The sequence below is a fragment of the Suricata suricatta genome, chromosome 7, assembly GCF_006229205.1.
Source record: "Suricata suricatta isolate VVHF042 chromosome 7, meerkat_22Aug2017_6uvM2_HiC, whole genome shotgun sequence".
NCBI classification, from domain to species: domain Eukaryota; kingdom Metazoa; phylum Chordata; class Mammalia; order Carnivora; family Herpestidae; genus Suricata; species Suricata suricatta.
This window is the reverse complement of record NC_043706.1, coordinates 223,469-230,893: the sequence shown is the minus strand read 5'-3', so window position 1 is coordinate 230,893 and position 7,425 is coordinate 223,469.

The following is a 7,425-nucleotide window of genomic DNA, read 5'->3' as shown; positions in this document are numbered from 1 at the left end:
TGCTGGGGATTTACCCAAGAGAGACAGAAATGCTGATGCATAGGAGCAGGTGTACCCCAATGTTCATAGTAGCAATGTCAACAATAGCCAAAACATGGAAGGAGCCTAAATGTCCGTCACCTGATGAGTGGATCAGGAAGATGTGGTATATATTCACGATGGAGTACTACATGGCAATGAGAGGGAATGACATAGGGCCCTTTGTAGGAAAGTGGATGGACCTTGAGGGTGTCAGGCTGAATGAAGTAAGCCAGGCAGAGAAGGACAGAAACCATATATTTGCACTCATAGGTCTAGCAGGAAAACAGGAGAGACCTAATGGAGAATCAGGGGGAGTGGAGGAGGGAGAGAGAGTTGGGGAGAGAGAGGGATGCAAAACTTGAGAGACTATTGAATGCTGAGAATGAACTGAGGGTTGAGGGGGAAGGGCGAGGGGGAAAGAGGTGGTGGTGATGGTGGAGGGCACTTGTGGGGAAGAGCACTGGGTGTTGTATGGAAAACAATTTGACAAAATATTATGGAAAAAAATAAAAAAAAATTTTAAAAAGATGTATTATCACACAATGGAATATTACTTGACAATGAAAAAGAGTGAAATATTGCTATTTGCAACAACATGGATGGAACTGGAAGGTATTATATTAAGTGAAATAAGTCAGTAAGAAAAAGACAGAGATCATATGGTTTCACCGTTAATGTGGAATTTGAGAATCTTAAGAGAAGATCATAGGAGAAGGTAAGAAAAAATTATTTACAAAGAGAGAGGGGGGCAAACCATAAGAGACTCTCAAATACAGAAAACAAACTGAGGGTTGATGGCTATCAGGGGGTGGGGTAGGGAAAATGGGAGATGGCATTGAGGAGGACGCTTGTTGGGATAAGCACTGGCTATTGTATGTAAGTGATTCATCACAGGAATCTACTCCTGAAGCCAAGACTACGGTGTACACTGCATGTTGGCAACTTGACAATAAACTCTATTTTTAAAAAAGTAGATAAAAAGAAACAAGATCCATCTATACTCTGCTTATAGGAGACTCATTTTTGTCCTAAAGAAACCTACAGATTGAATGTGAGAGGATGGAGATGGGTCTCACAGGAAAGCTGGACTACCAATTCTTATATTGGACAAACTAAATTTTTAAGATTTTTTTAAATGTTTTTAAATTTATTTTTGAGAGACATAGAGAGACAGCACGAGCAGAGGAGGGTCAGAGAGAGAGGGAGACACAGAATCTGAGGCAGGCTCCAGGCTCTGAGCTAGCTGTTAGCACAGAGCCTGACGTGGGGCTCGAACCCATGAACCGTGAGATCATGACCTGAGCCGAAGCCGGACGCTTAACCAACTGAGCGACCCTGGTGCCCCTGGACAAACTAGATTTTAAAACATGGACCACAACAAAAGATGAGGAATGGCCTTATATCATAATTAAGGGGTCTATCCATCAAGAAGTTCTAACAATTGTAATCATTTATGTGCCTGAATTGGGAGCACCCAAATATATAAGTCAATTGATCAGAAACATAAATTAATTGGTAATAATACCATAATAGTAGAGGACTTTAATTCCCCCACTTACACCAATGGACAGATAACCTAGGCAGAAAACCAATAAAGAAACAATGGCTTTGAGAGATGCAATGGACCAGATAGACTTAAAAAATATTTTCTGAACAATCTATCCTGAATCAGCAGAATATGCATCCTTCTCAAGTACACATGGAACATTCTCCAGAATAGTTCACATACTGGGTCACAAATCAGCCCTCAACAGGCATAAAAGATTGTGATCATACCATACATTTTTTCAGATCACATTGCTATGAAACATAAAGCCAACCACAAGAAAAGAAATTGAAAAGTCCTCAAACATATGAAGATTAAAGAACATCCTACTAAAGAATGAATGGTTTAACCAGGAAATTAAAGAATATATTTTTAAATACATGGAAACCAATGAAAATAAAAACATGAAAATCAAAACCTTTGAGATGTAGCAAAGGCAGTCCTAAAAGGGATACATTGCAATTCAGTCCTATCTAAGAAGTAAGAAAAGTCCCAAATACACAGGATAACATTACACCTAAAGAAGCTAGAAAAAGAACATCAAAGAAAATCTAAAAAAAGTAGAAGAAGATAAATAATAAAGATTAAAGCAGGAATAAATGATACAGAGGAAGAAAGAAAGAAAGAAAGAAAGAAAGAAAGAAGAAAGAAAGAAAGAAAGGAAGGAAGGAAGGAAGGAAGGAAGGAAGGAAGGAAGGAAGGAAGGAAGGAAGAAAGGGACAACAAAACTAACGGCTGGTTCATTGAAAGAATTAATAAAATTGAAAAAACTTCTCAGAAAGAACAAAGTTCCCCAATAGATAGTATCATGAATGAAAGAGGAGAGATCACAATCAACACTACAGAAATACTATCAATTATAAGAGAGTACTATGAAAATTCATGTGCTTAGAAACGGGGCAATCTAGAAGAAACTGACAAATTCCTAGAAACCCACATTACTAAAACTGAAACAGGAAGGAAAAGAAAATTTGAGTAAACCCATACACAGCAAAGAAATTGGACCAATAATCAAAAATCTCCCCAGCAAACAAGAATCCTAGGACAGATAGCTTCCCAGATAAATTCCAGCAGACATTTAAAGTAGAGTTAATACCTATTTCTCTCAAACTGTTCCAAAAACTAGTAATAGAAGAAAAATTTCCAAACTCATTCTACAGGGCCAACATTACATTGATTCTACAACCAAAGACTCCATTAAAAAGGAGAAATACAAGATAAAAAGCTTCTGCAAAAACAATCAAAAAAACTAACAGGCAACTGACAGAATGGGAAAAGATGCAAATGGCATATCAGATAAAGGACTAGTGTCCAAAATCTACAAGGAGCTCACTAAACTCCATACACGAAAAATGAATGATCTAGTGAAGAAATGGGCAGAAGACCTAAATAGACACTTCTCCAAGGAGGACATCCAGATGGCCAATAGGCACAAGAAACGATGCTCAGCGTCACTCATCATCAGGGAAATTCAAATCAAAACCACAGTGAGATACCACCTCACACCGGTCAGAGTGGCTAAAATGAACAAATCAAGAGAATATAGATGCTGGCGAGGATGTGGAGAAACAGGCACCCTCCTACACTGTTGGTGGGAATGTAAACTGCTGCAGCCGCTCTGGAAAACAGTGTGGAGACTCCTCAAAAACCTATCGATAGAACTCCCCTATGACCCAGCAATAGCACTGCTAGGGACTTACCCAAGGGATACAGACGTGCTGATGCATAGGAGCACATGTACCCCAATGTTTATAGCAGCACTTTCTACAATAACCAAATCATGGAAAGAGCCTAAATGTCCATCACCTGATGAGTGGATCAAGAAGATCTGGTATATATATATATATATACAATGGAGTACTACATGGCAATGAGAAAGAATGACATATGGCCATTTGTAGCAAAGTGGATGGACCTTGACGGTGTCATGCTAAGCGAAATAAGTCAGGCAGAGAAGGATAGATACCATATGTTTGCATTCATAGGTCTAACAGGAGAGACCTGGCAGGGGACCATGGGGAGAGGAAGGGGGAAAGAGAGCTGGGGAGAATGAGGGACACTGATCAAGGGAGACTACTGAATACTGAAAACGAACCATGGACTGAAGGGGGAAGGGGAGGGAGGAAGGGGGTGATGGTCATGGTCAGGTGCACTTGTGGGGAGAAGTATTGGGTGTTATATGGAAACCAATTTGACAAACTATTAAAAATAAATAAATAAATAAAATACGTAGATGCTCAGAAAAAAAAAAAGAAAAAATCACAATCAGGAACTTGCTCTAAACAGATACAAGCAATATATCTGAACAAGAATTAAAAAAAAAAAGTTATAAGACCACTAGCTAAGCTTGCAAAAGCTTAGAAGACACTAGAGAAAGCCTTGCTGCAGAGACCAAAGACCTAAAAACTACTCAGGATGAAATTTTAAAATGCTGTAACTGAGATATAAAATCAACTGGATACAGTCACCATGAGACCGGGAGAAGTAGATAAAAGAAAAGGTAATACAGAAGATGAAGATAAAATTATGAAGCTGAAAAAAGAGGGATAGGAAATTATTAGATCACAAGGAGAGAGTTATAGAACTTAGTGATTCCATGATATAAAACAATATCCTTATCACAGTAATCCCACAAAAGTGGGAAAAGGGGGTAGACGGTTTATTTGAACAAATTATAATATCCCTAATCTGAGGCAGGAGGGAGACATTCAAGTCCAAAAGACACAGAAACTCTCCCTCAAAATGAACAAAAACAGTTCGACACAATGAGATGCTATAGTGAAACCTCCAAACTACAAAATTAAAGAGGGAATTCTGAAATTCCATAGGGAAAAAAGGTACTTAACCTACAAGGGTAAACACATAAAGTCAGCAGCATATCTGTCACTGCAACATGGCACGCCAGAGGGGGAGACAGGAAATATTCAATGTGCTGAGTAGGAAAAATATGCAACCAAAAATTCTTTACCCATCAAGGCCCTCATTCAGAATAGAAGAAGATAAAGAGTTTCCCAGGCAAACAAAAATTAAAGGAGTTCGTGACCACTAAATCAGCCCTGCAAGAAACCTTAAGGAGATCTCCCTGAGCGGAGAAAAGAAGAAAAAAAAACAGATTACCAAAGCAACAAGACTACAAAGGACCAGTGAAGATCACCAGAAGCACCAACTCTACAGGTAACACAATGGCACTAAATTCATATCTTTCAATAGTCACTCTGAATGTAAATGTAAATGCTGTGATCAAAAGACACAGGGTAACATAATGGATTAAAAACAAATACAAATAAGCAAAACAGGGTCGTTTTGTATGCTGTCTACAAGAGACTCATTTTAGACTTAAAGACACCTGCTGATTGAAAGTGAGGGGATAGACAACAATCTATCATGCTAATAGAGGTCAAAAGAAAGTCAGAGTAGCAATACCTATATCCGACAAACCACATTTAAAAATAATTTTTAACGTTTCTTCATTTTTGAGAGACAGAACATGAATGGGGGAGAGACAGAGAGAGGGAGACACAGAATACAAAGCGGGCTTCAGGCTCCAAGCTGTCAGTACACAGCCTGATGAGGGGCTCAAATCCCTGAATCATGAAATCATGACCTGAGCCAAAGTCAGACACTTAACCGACTGAGCCACCCAGGCACCCCCAGACAAACTAGATATATATTTTTTAATGTTCACATTCTTTTAAAATTTTTAATATAATTTATTGTCAAATTTGCTTACATAAAACACCCAATGCTCATTCCAAAAAGTGCCCTCCTCAATTCCCAGTCATCCATTTCCCACTCTTCCCCCCACCCCCCAATTCACTCTGTTTGTTCTCTGTATTTAGGAGTTCCTCATAGTTTGCTTTCCTCCCTCTCTGTAACTATTTTCCCCTTCCCTTCACACATTGACTTCTGTTAAGTTTCTCAAGATCTGCATATGAGTGAAAACATATATGTCCTTCTCTGACTGCCTTATTTCACTCAACATAATATCTTCCAGTTCAATCCACATTGCTGCAAATAGCATGATTTCATTCTTTCTCATTGGCCTAGTAGTATTCTGTTGTATATATAAACCACATCCTCTTTATCCATTCATCAGTTGGTGGACATTTAGACTCTTTCCATAATTTGGCTATTGTTGAAAGTGCTGCTATGCGGTACATGTGCTCCTATGCATCTGCACTCCTGCATCCCTTCGGTAAATTCCTAGTAGTGCTGTGCAGGGTTTTAGGGTATTTCTAATTTTTTAAATTTTTTTAATATTTATTCATTTCTGAAATAGAAGGCCACGAGTGGGAGAAGGGCAGAGAGAGGAGACACAGAATCTAAAGCAGGCTCTGGCCTCTGAGGTGTCAGCACAGAGCCCAACATGGGGCTCCAACCCACAAACTGCAAGATCCTGACCTAAGCCAAAGTCAACTAAGCCACCCAGGTGCCCCAGGCTAGTTCTATTTTTACTTTTTTGAGAAACCGCCTCAATGTTTTCCAAAGTGGCTGCACCAGTTTGCACTACCACCAACAGTGCAAGAGGGTTCCCATTTCTCCACATCATTGCCAGCAACTATACTTTCCTGATTTGTTCATTTTAGCCACTCTGACCAGGGTGGTGGTACCTCAGTGTGGCTTTGGTTTGTATTTCCCTGATGATGGGTGATGTTGAGCATCATTCCATGTGTCTGTTGGCCATCTGGATGTCTTCTTTGGAAAAGTGTGTATTCATATCCTCTGCCCATTTCTTAACTAGATTATTTGTTTCTTGTGTGTGGAGTTTGCTAAGTTCTTTATAGATTTTGGATACTAAATCCTTATCCAATATGTCATTTGCAAATATCTTTTCCCATTCTGTTGGTTGCCTTAGTTCCATTGATTGTTCCCTTTGCAGTGCAGAAGCCCTTTATCTTGATGGGGTCCCAATAGTTAATTTTTGCTTTCAATTCCGTCACCTTTGCAGCTGTGTCGAGTAAGAAAGTGCTGCAGCTGAGGGCAAAGAAATTGTTGCCTCGTTTCCTCTCTATGGTTTTGATGTTTTCCTGTCTCAGATTGAGGTCCTTCACCTATTTTGAGTTTATTTTTGTGTATGATGTAACAAAGTGGTCTGATTTCATTCTTCTACATGTTGCTGTCCAGTTCTCCCAGCACCATCTATCTGTTAAAGAGACTTTTTTCCATTGGATACTCTTTCCTGCTTCATCAAATGTTAGTTGGCCATACATTTGTGGGTCCAATTCCAGGTTCTCTATTCTATTCCATTGCTCTATGTGTCTGTTTTTGTCCAATACCATACTGTCTTGATGATGACAGCTTTGTAGTAGAGACTAAAGTCTGGGATTGTGATGCCCCCCGTTTTGCTTTTCCTCATCAATATTACTTGGCTATTCGGGGTCTTTTGTGGTTCATTACAAATTTTAGGATTATTTATTCTAGTTTTGAGAAGAATGCTGGTGCAGTTTTGATTGGGATTGCATTGATTGTCTAATCGCTTTGGGTAGTATTGACATTTTAGCAATAGTTATTCTTCCAAACCATGAGCATGGAATGTTTTTCCATTTCTTTGTGTCTTCTTCAATTTCCTTTATGAGTTTTCTATGGTTTTCATCATACATGTCTTTTACATCTTTGGTTAGATTTATTTCTAGGTATTTTATGGTTCTTTCTAGAATTGTAAATGGGATTAGTTTCCATATTTCTCCTTCTGTTGCCTCAATGTTGGTGTATGAAAATGTGACCGATTTCTGTACATTGATTTTATATCCTGCATCTTTGCAGATTCACATATCAGTTCTAGGAGTCTTTTGGTGAAGTCTTTTGGGTTCATGAAGTCTACATGAAGACATGTAGAGTATTATGTCTTCTACAAAAAG